This window comes from Notolepis coatsorum (genome assembly GCF_963971535.1).
Source record: "Notolepis coatsorum genome assembly, chromosome: 2".
NCBI lineage: Eukaryota > Metazoa > Chordata > Actinopteri > Aulopiformes > Paralepididae > Notolepis > Notolepis coatsorum.
The window spans coordinates 233404822-233421052 of record NC_140166.1 but is presented as its reverse complement, the minus strand read 5'-3'; positions in this window follow the sequence as shown (position 1 = coordinate 233421052).

The window sequence follows — 16231 nt, the reverse complement described above, 5'->3', positions numbered from 1 at the left end:
GCTCCGAGTGCTCTATTACATTACTATGTCTGTAAGTATAACGTGTAATGTATATGTACATTATAATGTAGTGACAGTGTATCATTAATGTGCTGAAGTCTGGGGAAACACTTATAATTCTACACTACAACCACTTTTTATACTCCAAAAAAGGGCCATAAGGATAGTTCACATTGCAGGTTATCGTGATCACACTAACATATTGTTTTTGGAGTCAAAGACATTGAAGTTAAATGATCTTATGGAATTTAAAACGGCACAATTAATGTATAAAGAAAAAAGTCATGCACTTCCAAGAAACATTCAAGAATTGTTCTTTGATAGGGAGGGGGGTTATAATCTGAGGGGAGAACTCAATTTAAAAGTTCTAAATGTACGCACTACATGAGAAGACACTGCATCTCAATATGTGGAGTGAAACTGTGGAACAGTCTAAATGTGGTGCTAAAGCAATGTCCAAACATGAGACAATTCAAACTGATGTATAAGGAAATGATGTTCACAAGGTACAGGGGATGAGGAAGGGACTTGATATTCACGGGTGTTTACATTTTTATTTGATTTCTTTCATGTTTTAAATTTTTTTGTTTTGTTTTGCATATATACTTTTATGTTTTAAAATAGTACACTCATTTGAGTAGTGGAAAAGGGGTAGGATTAAATAAGTGTATACTTCTTCCTACTCCTTTTCGAACATGTAGATTGAGTTGTGTTTCGCTTTTGTTATTGTTTGTTTGTATTCATTGCATGTTCGAAATAAATATTTCAAATCAAATCAAATCAATACATACTGTACATTATAATGTAGTGACAGTGTGTCATTAACATACTGTACATTATAATGTAGTGACAATGTATCAATAACATACTGTACATTATAATGTAGTGACAGTGTATCAATAACATACTGTACATTATAATGTAGTGACAGTGTATCATTAACATACTGTACATTATAATGTAGTGACAGTGTGTCATTAACATACTGTTCATTATAATGTAGTGACAGTGTATCATTAACATACTGTACATTATAATGTAGTGACAGTGTATCAATAACTGTCACGATGGGGTTAGGTAGAATGCAATAATACAGAAAGGGAAGGAATGGAGGAGGCAGAGGCGAGGAGTGAAGCTTGGAGAATGATGTTTACTGTAGAATCCAGTGCAATACAAGGAAAATACAGAAACTAAATAACAAACTTCACAATACAAAACAACAAACACTAAGACTTACTAGAGGGAGAACGGTGCGACACGACGTGGAGGAACAGGGTGGTAACTGGAGGAATGTCGCCACACAGAAGGGAGGACAGACAGAACCCTATATACCCCAACTAATTAACAATTAAGAACACCTGGCCAACACAGAATCACAAACAACACCTAGACAATAAGCAAAGCACAACTAAACACAACTAAACACAAAAGCAACTCCTAACAACCAAAACAGTGTATGACATCACACCAGGGAAGGGAAAGACAATGACAGTACACACCATGACACCACATTAATCAAACTATTAATTATAGTTAACACAGTAGTCAGGATGTCCAGTGTACTGGAGCGCACCGATTGTTTGTCACCACTAGAGGGTGGTAGGGTGCCAATGTCAGGCCGAGGGCCAATGTCAGATAGAGGGCATTGCCCAAAGTTAGGTGAAGGGTACTGCCCAATGTTACCATCCTGCCCAGTCCAGCCAGGACCGGGCCTAGGATCCTGACAGTACCCCCCCCTCAACGGGTGGCTTCCAGACACCCGAAAACAACGTCCATAAGCAGGTGAGGGAGGAAGCCGGAACCCCGGAGAGGACCCAGAGAGAGGACCCGAGAGACGAGGGACCAGGAGGCTGAACGAAAAACCCAGGAGGGGGCATAGCAGCCAGGGGGGTAGAAAACGGGCGCAGATGCCCGGAGAGGGGGGGTGGGGATGGGAACAGAGGCCCGGGGAGGAGGACTGGACCTGGGAACAGAGGTCCGACGAGGGGGGGTGGGGATGGGCACCGAGACACGGGGAGGGGGGCAGAACCTGAGAACCGAGGCCCAACGAGGAGGGCTGGACCTGGGAAGCGAGGCCCGACGAGGGGGGGTGGGTACAGGTGTAGAAGCCCGGGAAGGGGAGCTGGACCCTGGAGCCGGATCCCGGACGAGAGGCCCTCCAGCCGCCGGACTAGGGACCGGTTCAGGAGAGCCGGAATGGAGGTGCGGCGGCGACGACCCCCGGAGCAGGATCCCACGCAGGCCCCGGCGAAGACCACGGCGAAGACCCCGGCGGAGACCACGGCGAGGACCAGGACGCCGATCACGGCGCAGAGCTGGACCAGACGGGGAGCCAGGATCCGTCGAAGAGCCGGGAGCCGGCACGGCAGCCGGACCAGGTGGAGAGGCCGGGCAGGGCGTGGAGACCGGATCGGTCTCGGCGGCGAGGCGTGGTGTAGGATCCAGGGATGAGGAGCCAGGACCCAGAGCTGAGGCTGGACTGGGCGTGGAAGCTGGACCAGCTGTGGAGGCCTTACTAGCCATACTAGCCTCGGGGGCTAGGCTAACTGTGGGCCCTGGACTCACTGTGGGAACTGTGCTAGCTGAAAATGCCTGGCTAGCTTGGGACATCTGGTCCGTCTCAGGTACTAGGCTCACCCTGAACCTGGAGCCTAGTCTGGCAGTGGAGACTGTGCTAGCTGGAGACATCTGGTCTGTCTCCGCTACCAGGCTCACCCTGAACCTGGCGCCTAGGTTGGCAGTGGGCGTCTGGTTAGCTACTGTAGCGGGGCTAACAGGCGGGGCTGTGCTAACTGGGGACGGCCGGTTAGCTATTGGGACGGGGCTAACGGGCGGAGCTATGTTAGCTGGGGATGCCTGGCTAGCTTGGGACATCTGGTCCGTCTCCGGTACTAGGCTCACCCTGAACCTGGAGCCTAGTCTGGCAGTGGAGACTGTGCTAGCTGGAGACATCTGGTCTGTCTCAGATACTAGGCTCACCCTGAACCTGGAGCCTAGTCTGGCAGTGGAGACTGTGCTAGCTTGAAACGGCCGGTTAGCTATTGAAACGGAGCTAACGGGCGGAGCTAGGTTAGCTGGGAGTGGCTGGTTAGCTCTTGACACTAAGCTAACCGGCGGAGCTATGTTAGCTGTGGACGTCTGGTTAGCTGTATGAGCGGAGCTAACGGGTAGAGCTGTACCAACTGGGGACGTCTGGCCATCTATAGTGGCGGAGCTAACAGGAGGAGCTGTGCTAACTGGGGATGGCCGGTCAGCTATTGGCACGAAGCTAACCGGCGGAGCTAGGTTAGCTGGGAGTGGCTGGTTAGCTCTTGACACTAAGCTAACTGGCGGAGCTATGTTAGCTGTGGACGTCTGGTTAGCTGTATGAGCGGAGCTAACGGGTAGAGCTGTACCAACTGGGGACGTCTGGCCATCTATAGTGGCGGAGCTAACAGGAGGAGCTGTGCTAACTGGGGATGGCCGGTCAGCTATTGGCACGAAGCTAACCGGCGGAGCTAGGTTAGCTGGGAGTGGCTGGTTAGCTCTTGACACTAAGCTAACCGGCGGAGCTATGTTAGCTGTGGACGTCTGGTTAGCTGTATGAGCGGAGCTAACGGGTAGAGCTGTACCAACTGGGGACGTCTGGCCATCTATAGTGGCGGAGCTAACAGGAGGAGCTGTGCTAACTGGGGATGGCCGGTCAGCTATTGGCACGAAGCTAACCGGCGGAGCTAGGTTAGCTGTGGACGTCCGACCGGCGATGGACATCCGAGCAACCTCAGCGGCTGTGGGAGGATCTAGGCTGACCGTAAGCCTGAGAACAGTCGGCAGGCTAGCTACCCTAGCCTTCGGCTTGTGCTTCTCCATGAGGACAGCAACATGTCCAGCCATCTCCCACATCGCCGTCTGCAGTGTCGGATTCTCAGTGGCGACCTGGTCGATCTTCCGGAGTAGGAACCCCCATTTGGCCAGTGAGTAACTATTCATGTCACCGGCCATCAGGGCCAGGACAACGGTGATGGTATCGCTAGCTTTTCCTGCTGCATTCGTTAATGTTGGTGGCGACATTCTGTCACCATGGGGTTAGGTAGAATGCAATAATACAGAAAGGGAAGGAATGGAGGAGGCAGAGGCGAGGAGTGAAGCTTGGAGAATGATGTTTACTGTAGAATCCAGTGCAATACAAGGAAAATACAGAAACTAAATAACAAACTTCACAATACAAAACAACAAACACTAAGACTTACTAGAGGGAGAACGGTGCAACACGACGTGGAGGAACAGGGGGTAACTGGAGGAATGTCGCCACACAGAAGGGAGGACAGACAGAACCCTATATACCCCAACTAATTAACAATTAAGAACACCTGGCCAACACAGAATCACAAACAACACCTAGACAATAAGCAAAGCACAACTAAACACAACTAAACACAAAAGCAACTCCTAACAACCCAAAACAGTGTATGACATCACACCAGGGAAGGGAAAGACAATGACAGTACACACCATGACACCACATTAATCAAACTATTAATTATAGTTAACACAGTAGTCAGGATGTCCAGTGTACTGGAGCGCACCGATTGTTTGTCACCACTAGAGGGTGGTAGGGTGCCAATGTCAGGCCGAGGGCCAATGTCAGATAGAGGGCATTGCCCAAAGTTAGGTGAAGGGTACTGCCCAATGTTACCATCCTGCCCAGTCCAGCCAGGACCGGGCCTAGGATCCTGACAGTACCCCCCCCTCAACGGGTGGCTTCCAGACACCCGAAAACAACGTCCATAAGCAGGTGAGGGAGGAAGCCGGAACCCCGGAGAGGACCCAGAGAGAGGACCCGAAGACGAGGGACCAGGAGGCTGAACGAAAAAACCAGGAGGGGCATAGCAGCCAGGGGGGTAGAAAACGGGCGCAGATGCCCGGAGAGGGGGGGTGGGGATGGGAACAGAGGCCCGGGGAGGAGGACTGGACCTGGGAACAGAGGTCCGACGAGGGGGGGTGGGGATGGGCACCGAGACCCGGGGAGGGGGGCAGAACCTGAGAACCGAGGCCCAACGAGGAGGGCTGGACCTGGGAAGCGAGGCCCGACGAGGGGGGGTGGGTACAGGTGTAGAAGCCCGGGAAGGGGAGCTGGACCCTGGAGCCGGATCCCGGACGAGAGGCCCTCCAGCCGCCGGACTAGGGACCGGTTCAGGAGAGCCGGAATGGAGGTGCGGCGGCGACGACCCCCGGAGCAGGATCCCACGCAGGCCCCGGCGAAGACCACGGCGAAGACCCCGGCGGAGACCACGGCGAGGACCAGGACGCCGATCACGGCGCAGAGCTGGACCAGACGGGGAGCCAGGATCCGTCGAAGAGCCGGGAGCCGGCACGGCAGCCGGACCAGGTGGAGAGGCCGGGCAGGGCGTGGAGACCGGATCGGTCTCGGCGGCGAGGCGTGGTGTAGGATCCGGGGATGAGGAGCCAGGACCCAGAGCTGAGGCTGGACTGGGCGTGGAAGCTGGACCAGCTGTGGAGGCCTTACTAGCCATACTAGCCTCGGGGGCTAGGCTAACTGTGGGCCCTGGACTCACTGTGGGAACTGTGCTAGCTGAAAATGCCTGGCTAGCTTGGGACATCTGGTCCGTCTCAGGTACTAGGCTCACCCTGAACCTGGAGCCTAGTCTGGCAGTGGAGACTGTGCTAGCTGGAGACATCTGGTCTGTCTCCGCTACCAGGCTCACCCTGAACCTGGCGCCTAGGTTGGCAGTGGGCGTCTGGTTAGCTACTGTAGCGGGGCTAACAGGCGGGGCTGTGCTAACTGGGGACGGCCGGTTAGCTATTGGGACGGGGCTAACGGGCGGAGCTATGTTAGCTGGGGATGCCTGGCTAGCTTGGGACATCTGGTCCGTCTCCGGTACTAGGCTCACCCTGAACCTGGAGCCTAGTCTGGCAGTGGAGACTGTGCTAGCTGGAGACATCTGGTCTGTCTCAGATACTAGGCTCACCCTGAACCTGGAGCCTAGTCTGGCAGTGGAGACTGTGCTAGCTTGAAACGGCCGGTTAGCTATTGAAACGGAGCTAACGGGCGGAGCTAGGTTAGCTGGGAGTGGCTGGTTAGCTCTTGACACTAAGCTAACCGGCGGAGCTATGTTAGCTGTGGACGTCTGGTTAGCTGTATGAGTGGAGCTAACGGGTAGAGCTGTACCAACTGGGGACGTCTGGCCATCTATAGTGGCGGAGCTAACAGGAGGAGCTGTGCTAACTGGGGATGGCCGGTCAGCTATTGGCACGAAGCTAACCGGCGGAGCTAGGTTAGCTGTGGACGTCCGACCGGCGATGGACATCCGAGCAACCTCAGCGGCTGTGGGAGGATCTAGGCTGACCGTAAGCCTGAGAACAGTCGGCAGGCTAGCTACCCTAGCCTTCGGCTTGTGCTTCTCCATGAGGACAGCAACATGTCCAGCCATCTCCCACATCGCCGTCTGCAGTGTCGGATTCTCAGTGGCGACCTGGTCGATCTTCCGGAGTAGGAACCCCCATTTGGCCAGTGAGTAACTATTCATGTCACCGGCCATCAGGGCCAGGACAACGGTGATGGTATCGCTTGCCTTTCCTGCTGCATTCGTTAATGTTGGTGGCGACATTCTGTCACGATGGGGTTAGGTAGAATGCAATAATACAGAAAGGGAAGGAATGGAGGAGGCAGAGGCGAGGAGTGAAGCTTGGAGAATGATGTTTACTGTAGAATCCAGTGCAATACAAGGAAAATACAGAAACTAAATAACAAACTTCACAATACAAAACAACAAACACTAAGACTTACTAGAGGGAGAACGGTGCAACACGACGTGGAGGAACAGGGGGTAACTGGAGGAATGTCGCCACACAGAAGGGAGGACAGACAGAACCCTATATACCCCAACTAATTAACAATTAAGAACACCTGGCCAACACAGAATCACAAACAACACCTAGACAATAAGCAAAGCACAACTAAACACAACTAAACACAAAAGCAACTCCTAACAACCCAAAACAGTGTATGACATCACACCAGGGAAGGGAAAGACAATGACAGTACACACCATGACACCACATTAATCAAACTATTAATTATAGTTAACACAGTAGTCAGGATGTCCAGTGTACTGGAGCGCACCGATTGTTTGTCACCACTAGAGGGTGGTAGGGTGCCAATGTCAGGCCGAGGGCCAATGTCAGATAGAGGGCATTGCCCAAAGTTAGGTGAAGGGTACTGCCCAATGTTACCATCCTGCCCAGTCCAGCCAGGACCGGGCCTAGGATCCTGACAAATAACATACTGTACATTATAATGTAGTGACAGTGTATCAATAACATACTGTACATTATAATGTAGTGACAGTGTATCAATAACATACTGTACATTATAATGTAGTGACAGTGTGTCATTAACATACTGTACATTATAATGTAGTGACAGTGTATCAATAACATACTGTACATTATAATGTAGTGACCGTGTATCAATAACATACTGTACATTATAATGTAGTGACAGTGTATCAATAACATACTGTACATTATAATGTAGTGACAGTGTGTCATTAACATACTGTACATTATAATGTAGTGACAGTGTATCATTAACATACTGTACATTATAATGTAGTGACAGTGTATCAATAACATACTGTACATTATAATGTAGTGACAGTGTGTCATTAACATGGTGGATACTGTTCATTATAATGAAGTGACTTTTTTTTGTTGATAAATTCTTTTTCCTCCTATTTTTCTGTATTTTCCTCCCGTCCCAATTTTTTGTCGTTATGCCAATTCCCCCCTCCCCTTCCTGGTCGTTGCGTGCATTTTCCCCCCACTGGTCGGTCTAGGGAGCCCTGAAGTCTATCAGATGCTTCCTCCGATACATAGGAGACAGCCAGCAGCCTCTTTTCACCTGCCAGCGCGGACTCTCACTGGGGAAGTGTAACGCGTCGGAGGATCACACTACCATCACCATTTCCTTCCCTCGCTGTGCAGGCACCCTGACCGACCTGTAGGAGTCGCTGTTTACAACGACCAGGATACATACCCCACCGGCTTCCCACCCAACACTGCCAATTGTGTCAGTATGGACGACCGACCAAGCCGGAGGCAGCGCTGACAGCTGGATTCGATACCAGTGTCTCTGCGGTGGTAGACAGACGCTTAGTCCGCTGCACTACCCAGCCGCCTTGTTAAGGAGGAATTATTTCAGTAATATTACAAAGAACCGAAGCTGCCCTGTAGACAGTTGGGAAGGAGTTATGATGAAACACAGAGAGCACCCAGAGGAATATAGTACATGGTTTATGGGTTATCTTCTGTTTCAGACCTGGGAACACTGTGTAGAATAAAGTTTATTTGATATAAAAAAAACAATAGTTCGTATTGTCAAGGTAGCAGCTCCTATTTAGACCTCACGACATCACATTTTTCAACCTGTTTTCCCCTCTCTTTCACGCCACGTCTAGCCGTACTACACAATTTATTTTATTATTTATTTATTTAACCAGGAAGTCCCATTGAGATACAAGATCTCTTTTGCAGACCTGGCCAAGATCACAGCAATAGCATTTGCAATATATCAGACAGCAATAAAAATGTGCGGTACATCACACAAGAACATAATAAAAGTGCATGTATACAATATACAATACATCACATGTAAAACACAAAAACACAAAGCAGAATAGTCTACATGATAGTAAAAGTGTATGACAGGGTAATACAGTAATGTAACAGTTTTGCAGTTGGGACCCGACTACAGAAAGCAGCGACATTCTTCTTGTAGGAAGTTATGTAATACAGATTTAAATTTGCCGAGAGACACCAGGGGGTGTCTAAGTGGATATGGTCCTGTAGCACATTCCATGCCCAAGGTGCGAAGCTTGAAAAAGCTGCTCTTCCTACAAGCCTAGTTTTGACTTGCTTTACTTGTTATGATTTAAGACACCAGCCACAGCTGTACAAGTGTAATTGGATGTGATGAATTGCCAGGTGCTGCCGTTGTACTTCAGAAAACTCAGACGCCCCGGTGGTTAAGAGCTCGAGTGCAGCTCTGCTGTCAGACGGCGCGAAGCGTGTAAAACAGATCACACAAAACCACGTCTACACTTTAATCACTTCATAGGATATGACACTTTTACAATAATACGACTATGATTAATTACAGCAATTATGCCATAACTGCCACCACGTCACTGATTATTCAAAAGGTTAATAGGAGAATGATTTGTATCGGAGAGACTGAATCGATTGATACCCAAATCGACTATCAAGCGACCCTAAGATTACTCTCATCGGTTGACAAAACACAGAACCCCGTATGTCCTGGCCACCTTGTCGTCTGGTCTCGTCCTCATCCCGTCATTGTGAGATTGTGAAACTCATCACCTCCCGCCGCCAACACGAAGACAAAAGACACCCCCACCCTCCATTGTGTTCAAAGACCCCACGCACCCCCCCCCCCTTCACCACCACAAGCCCCCCCCCCCCCCCCACGGAGCAGAACAAACCACACCACTCACCGTTCCAGACGAACCACGGCAAAACACGTCACCCCCCCCCCCCCCCCTTCATGGACACGAAACCAATATGTAACCAATATCGTCGATCTTGAGCTCAGTGTGGACACGCCCGGCCAGTGTTAACTCTGAGTCATCCAGCTGTAGCTCTTTGATTGACCTGGACCCACGTGTATCTGAGCCCATATTGATCCGGGAACATTCTCCCACACCGTCCTCCTGTCTAACCTAACGTCAGGGTAATAAAAGAGAGACATAAATATAGGCAATAGAATAAAATCTGAATACATAAATATGAGTAAAAGTAAACAGTGTAAACAAGGTGCAGGTGAGGGTCTGTGTACCCTAACTGGCATGACATATGCCATATGCTATCTATCTATACTAGGGATGTTTGAATAAGAATAACAAGAAAATAAGAATTTGTTCTTACTTGCTTGCCTGTGTAAATAATGGTTAAATAAATGCATTTTTAAATTTTTTTTTAGTTATTATTATTATTTTTTTAACCAATACCGATCATTTCCTATATTACATTTTAATGCCAATATCGGACATCCCTAATCTAGTCAAGTCAAGTCAAGTCAAGAGTTTTAATTGTCACGGCATACAGGTATACAATGAAATGCGGGTGGTCTTGCCCGCAACGATGTGCAATACAGTGGTACAACATATAATAGAATCAAAAAATGAAAAAACAACATTGTGCAGTAAACAGGTAACAGGTAACATGGAGTGACATCTCGGTATCTGTACATAGTTATTTACAGAGCATATGGGACATGCTAGTTAGCTTTGGTAGTGCAATACACTGTTCCTGTTATTCTAATTTAAAGTGTCCTTTCCTTTGGTCATAAGTGTGCGTGTGTGCGACATGAGTGTGTGCCCGCTCATGTTAAAGTGTTAAGTGGCTGCTTGTGTGTGAGCGTGCACAGAGTGCGTGTCGTGTGTGTGTTCATGTGTGCTTGTGTGTGGATAGTTCAATGTTCTGAGCACTCAATGTTCATTGTTCATGGCTCTGATGGCCTGGGGGAAGAAGCTGAGCCTAAGCCGCTCTGTCCTAGTAGCTGGGGTTCGCAGGCGTCTGCCTGACCTCAGCAGCTGAAACAGGCTGTTATTGGGGTGGTGAGGGTCTTTCATTATCCTGCAGGCTCTGGATTTGCACCTCTTGTTGTATAGAACCTGCAGGGGGGGTAGTGCAATACCCGTGGTACGCTCGGCTGAGCGCACCACTCTCTGTAGGGCCTTCTTGTCCTGTGCCGTGCTGTTTCCATACCAGGCAGTGATGTTTCCGGTCAGGATGCTCTCTACAGCTCCTGAGTAGAAGGACTGGAGTATCTTCCCCGATACTCTGAACTTCCTTAACTGTCTCAGGTGGTAGAGGCGCTGTTTCGCCTTCTTTACTACTGTGTCTATGTGTGTTGACCATGTCAGGTCCTCTGAGATGTGGACCCCCAGGTACTTAAAGCTGCTCACCCTGTCCACGGTAGCCCCGTTAATCATCAGTGGTGTGTGTGTCTCCTGCTGTCCTCTCCTATAATCCACGATCAGCTCCTTGGTTTTACCAATGTTCAGGAGCAGGCTGTTGTCCTGGCACCAGCGTTCCAGTACCTCAACCTCCTCCCGGTAGGCCTTCTCGTCGTTGTCCGAGATCAGCCCCACCACCACCGTGTCGTCTGCGAACTTCACTATGGAGTTGGAGCTGAACTTGGCCACACAGTCGTGTGTGTAGAGTGAGTACAACAGGGGGCTTAGAACACAGCCCACATCTATACACATGTTCTGGTGGTTAAGAGTCAGACACACTTAGTAGTCCTCCAGCTCTGAAGCTGGCAGCAGTCCATGCCCATAATATAGGGTATATACAGCACTATTGTATACACATGCATGTTGGCATGTCTTCTCCAGAGTTAGACAAGATAGCTACTGTATCAATGTCCTCTCTGTGTTTTTAGTAGAACGCTATCTGGCCGAGCTTAGCAAACATTTTAATGGAAGTGGATACGGATCAGCTAGCCTAGATGTTGCCCCGAAAAACTCCTCTTCCGGAGTATAAGATAGCCTAGTGGTCCATAGCCGCTTCCATTTATGTGTGCTATGTTGATTCAGGACCTAGGTACTAGGACAGCAGCAGCAGCAGTGTGTAATACAGTATGTTGATTCAGGACCTTGGACAGCAGCAGCAGTGTGTTCTACAGTATGTTGATTCAGGACCTTAGACAGCAGCAGCTGTGTGTACTACAGTATGTTGATTCAGGACCTTGGACAGCAGCAGCAGTCTGTATTCTTTAGTTTCAGGACCTTGGACAGCAGCATAAGTGTGTGCTATGTTGATTCAGGACCTAGGACAGCAGCAGAAGTGTGTACTCTTTAGTTTCAGGACCTTGGACAGCAGCAGAAGTGTGTACTATGTTGTTTCAGGACCTAGGACAGCAGCATAAGTGTGTACTATGTTGTTTCAGGACCTAGGACAGCAGCATAAGTGTGTACTATGTTGTTTCAGGACCTAGGACAGCAGCATAAGTGTGTACTATGTTGTTTCAGGACCTAGGACAGCAGCATAAGTGTGTACTATGTTGTTTCAGGACCTTGGACAGCAGCAGAAGTGTGTACTGTGTTGGGGGGGCCTCATATAATGGGGGGGGGGGGGGGTTGATGAATTTAGACAAACACAGGCCGGGCTCTAATATAAGGTCGCAAAAAAAGTATTTATTTTATTTTTCATGCCGTGATATAGAATGAGATAAACTCTTGCCAATGGAAATCAAGTGCTGCCTCCCGCTACACTGACTACCGTACATTAACGTGTCCCTCTGGTTAGCTTTAGCGCTAGCCGCTAGCTAACGTTGTCATAATAAATAGATCTGTGGTGTCAGCTGGATGACGTTGACTTTGTTTGCAAACGTTAACGTTCGCTATCTATATGGCGTTGGCAGACGAGGCTGGCGTTGTCCAGTTGACACATTAGAGATCATGATGCTATGATAACGTTAGTAGCTAAAGCTACTGCATGTCAACAAGTCGATTCGACGGAGGAAGTCGAGAAGGTACCACACGCTAAACCGTCCCCGGACCCCACAACCTAGTATAGACAGTTCCAACTTCAGTGTGTGAATTACGTTAATCCCACAATTACTCAACTGCAATATTTAAATACCAATGCTAGTCTAAATAAATGTAGACAGACAATGTACGTATTCAAAAAAATATATAACAATAATAATAATAATAATAATAATAATAATAATAATAATAATAATAATAATAATAATAATAATAATAATAATAATAATAATAATAATAATAATAATAATAATAATAATAATAATAATAATAATAATAATAATAATAATAATAATAATAATAATAATAATAATAATAATAATAATAATAATAATAATAATAATAATAATAATAATAATAATAATAATAATAATAATAATAATAATAATAATCATAATCATAATAATAATAATAATAATAATAATAATAATAATAATAATAATAATAATAATAATAATAATAATAATAATAATAATAATAATAATAATAATGCAATAAAAGTCTGAAAATTAAGGGATTATGTCCATGATTGTAATTTTTTTAAATTAAGGCCTCTTATATAAGCCTCTCTCTAATGAAGGCCTGGTGCTCTTTGCAGCTGAGGTAAATAGAAGACCAGTCCTATATTTGAGGATTTACGGTATGTTGTTTCAGGACCTTAGACAGCAGCAGAGGTTTGTTCTATGTTGTTTCAGGACCTAGGACAGCAGCAGCAGTGTGTGCTATGTTGTTTCAGGACCTAGGACAGCAGCAGCAGTGTGTGCTATGTTGTTTCAGGACCTTGGACAGCAGCAGTGTGTACTCTTTAGTTTCAGGACCTAGAACAGCAGCAGAAGTGTGTACTCTTTAGTTTCAGGACCTAGAACAGCAGCAGAAGTGTGCACTCTTTAGTTTCAGGACCTAGGACAGCAGCAGAAGTGTGCACTCTTTAGTTTCAGGACCTTGGACAGCAGCAGAAGTGTGTACTATGTTGTTTCAGGACCTAGGACAGCAGCAGCAGTGTGCACTCTTTAGTTTCAGGACCTAGGACAGCAGCAGCAGTGTGCACTCTTTAGTTTCAGGACCTAGGACAGCAGCAGCAGTGTGTACTATGTTGTTTCAGGACCTAGGACAGCAGCAGAAGTGTGCACATGCTCTGGAATGCAAGTCTGCTGCTCCGGTCTGAGTTGCTAGGCAACGGGGTCTGGCTAGATAGACACATGACACTAGGGAGGGAAGAGGAGAAACAATACGGTTTTTCCTGAATGATTTTCGAACAGTTATGAGATTTAACTGAGAGACCCCTGAGTGAGATACAGGGGGCAGTATTCTAGAGGACGGGACTGTGGGGAGAAGCGTGCCGGTTGGGTGAGCTCTTGAGTTATTAAACGTCTACCTTATGGCGGCTGGGTGGCGCAGCGGACATTGCGCTCATCACCAACGCAAGAGACACCGGGTTCGAATCTGGCTGTTGGCGTTGCCTCCGGCCGGCCGTCATACGGACTCAATTGGCAGAGCCAGCGGGTGGAAGTCGATGGGTGGTAATCTAGACGTTGTGGACAGCGACTCCTACAGGTCGGTTGGGGGACGCCTGCACAGCAGAGACAGGAAATGGCGGGGGTAGTGTGAGCCTCCCACACGTTACTCCTCGCCACTGAGAGTCCGCGCTGGCAGGTGAAAAGATGTGACAGGCTGCCTCCTCGTGTACCGGAGGGGACACGTGATGCAAGGCTTATATCCTCCCTACAACCGACCAGTGGGGGGCATATGCGAGCAACGTTCAAGACAGGGGAGGGGAGAATTGGAAAAATCTAAATTGGGATGGGAGAAAAATAGAAAATAAGGAGAAAAAGTGGCTAAAAAAAATAAAACGTCTACCTCAGATTTTGTCCAGAAAGAACTCTGTCTCTGTTCGGAAGCTACACGCTGGTTGCTTTGCTTTGGCTCGTTTGAGGTCCAGATCGCTTTCAGCGCAGAAACCCCAGATTGAGAAGACGACTATCCCTGCGTAGATGCTACTAGCTAGAGCTCTGTGCCCATCTGCCTGCCGATATTATAGCGCTTGCTCATTGGCGAACCTCTTTCTAATAAGCTGAGGTTACAAATAATGATTGCTTCTCACGCCCAGATACTGATGACAAGAGATGGACTCGTCCCTCCTGGACCACAGCGATCAGACGGCCGCTCTGGAGACGACCTGTTCCAGACGAGCATCGGAGAACAAACAGCGCAGAGCCAAAGCTGAATACGCTAATCGGCAAAGCCATCAAAGCCTGCCGTGCTTTCAAGTCCTCTGCACCAAAACTGGTATCCTTTACCACACAGTATTCTTTATTTTTTTTATCCACTTTTTCTCCTCCTATTTTTTCAGTATTTTTCTCCCATCCCAATTTAGTCGTTATGCCAATTCCCCCCTCCCCGTCCTGGTCGTTGCGCGCATGTGCACCCCACTGGTCGGTCTAGGGAAGTCTATCACTTCCTCCGATACATAGGAGACAGCCAGCAGCCTCTTTTCACCTGGCAGCGTGAACTCTCATTGGGTGAAGTGTAACGCGTGGGAGGTCACACTACCCTCACCATCTCCCTCCCTCGCTGTGCAGGCGCCCTGACCGACCTGTAGGAGTCGCTGTTTACAACGATCAGGATACATACCCCACCGGCTTCCCTCCCGCTGACTCTGCCAATTGTGTCTGTATGACGACCGGCCCAAGCCGGAGGCACCGCTGACGGCCGGATTCGATACCAGTGTCTCTGCGGTGGGAGACAGCCGCTTAGTCCGCTGCGCTAACCGGCCGCCTCAACACAGTATTTTTTATAAATGTTTTGTTTTATTAAAGAGAAACAAACGTAAAAAAGGCAGATGCGCACAGATATATATATACTGTGATGTCAGTACCGTGAAGTCGCGGGACCAATACACGTACCGTTACCCCCCTAATGTATAGCCACCCCCCCACTCAAAAGGACCATGCTCAACTTAAATTAGAGCTTCACATCCTCTGTCACACTACTCTTGTTCAAAGACCGGATGAGCACTCAGAGGTAATCCAAACCAACAATCCAATAGTACCTCCTCCGCCTGCGTACAGAAGGTCGTAAGGGTCAATGGTAGGTATTCCATACGGAGTGAACGTAGCGACCAATAGTGTTCCGTACAGTGCAAGAACTGTATATAATGGTTTACAATCAATCCAAAGCGTTGAGCAAACTCACAAACACTGTTCATGTATGGAAATGTCTTTGGTTGGAGAGCAAACAGCATCTCATGTGTCTCATCCTCAGTCAGACAGCGGCACACACTGGCACGTCGTCTTGACTTGATATTTCAAAGCTGTATTGGACAACGGCTGGACTGTTGAACACATTATGACCACTTCATGATCATTTCACACTAAAACACTGTGAGAAGCACACATTTAATACAAATGTATGATTTTGCTGCAGTCTTGTTCTCCCAACTCCAGGTCCTGATGATACAAATGCCTTGTGTCTCGTCCTTGGTCTGGCACGTGCACACATAGAGGCCAAGGGGTGCCTGAGCACCTGCCTTTTTGAGCCTCATCAAAAAAGTGCCCTTTTTGGAAAAAAATAAATGTTATTTTTTTTTACCGTTACGCATATAGACTGCCCTTCCAACTGAAACATTTCAGGATAGAATCAAAATATTAAGTAAAGAG